The sequence below is a fragment of the Corapipo altera genome, unplaced genomic scaffold, assembly GCF_003945725.1.
Source record: "Corapipo altera isolate COAL_440 unplaced genomic scaffold, ASM394572v1 301, whole genome shotgun sequence".
NCBI classification, from domain to species: domain Eukaryota; kingdom Metazoa; phylum Chordata; class Aves; order Passeriformes; family Pipridae; genus Corapipo; species Corapipo altera.
The window spans coordinates 5,925,251-5,926,294 of NW_020884926.1; the positions used below are offsets into that span (position 1 = coordinate 5,925,251).

Genomic DNA, 1,044 nt, shown 5'->3' on the forward strand with positions numbered 1-1,044 from the left:
CCTTTTCTCCAGGCTGAGCCCCCCCAACTCCCTCAGCCACTCCTTGTCTCATTCCTTGTCACATTCCTCGTGTCCTTGTCACATTCCTTCTCTCCCTTTAAATTTTTCCATCAGCTTTGCTGAGATGCCCAGACATTCCTGCCTCAAACTCATATTGTCACCTTTTATCCCACAGACAATTTATATTTTGGCTCTTATTTCCCTCAATACTTTCCCAGGTCTTCAGCCAACATTTAATTAATGCCTCATTTAACTCTTTCAGTATCTGGTTCAGTCACCCAATTCCAGGGCTGAATTTCCCCAATTCAACCTTTTGAGCCACAAGAACAGTTTGTCACATTGGAAGTGGGGGTTGCCAGCTGTGTTCCTGGGGATGCTTTGCCTGCCATTTGATCCTCCAAAGCCAGATGAACTTCTCCACATCCTATTTCTGTCCCGTGGTGACTAAATTTATCCTGTGCCGAGTGATGGCTCCCCACTCCTGGGGAATTTGATAGTGGCTTTGTGTGGGTGTCAGGGATGAGGGCCAAGAATTAGACCCTTTCCATTCTAACAGACACAATCCCAGTCTTTTCTTACGCTGTAAACCCTTTGGGAATTCAAGCTTCCCACAAAGGGAAGCTCGGGACATTCCCAAAATACCTTTTTGTTTTGAAGATTCCTAAATGTGCTGCCTGAAAAGGCACCAGGTAATGAAGTTTTTAGCTCTCAGCAAGTGGCTGTTCCAGGTTGGAGCAGCCCAGGAGCTGCTGGGACCTTTGGCTGCGTGTCCAAGATCTGCTGAGAGTCACACGCCGGCTCAGAATAGCTGGAATGCACCAGTGCCTTCCCAATCCCAGCTCCAGGGGCTCCAGCAGGGCTGGGAAGGCAGCAGGGCGGGACCTGGGAGAGGTGGGACAGGCACAGGGGTGAGGAGAGGTGGGAAATGTGCCCTGGGTTGAGGGGAACACCTTCCAAAGGTTCCTCTGGCCCAGGAAAAGGCAGGGTTGGGATGTTGCATTCCCTTGGATTGACCTCAAAATGCAGCTTATTCTTATGGATAAC

At 49.6% G+C, this 1,044-nt stretch overlaps 1 protein-coding gene across 1 annotated transcript in view; it reads left to right on the forward strand.

The window, feature by feature from the left end:
- Positions 1-1,044, forward strand: part of ZMYND12 (zinc finger MYND-type containing 12) — a 17,098-nt gene that overhangs the window by 10,893 nt on the left and 5,161 nt on the right. The gene's annotated exons all lie outside the window — the stretch shown is intronic.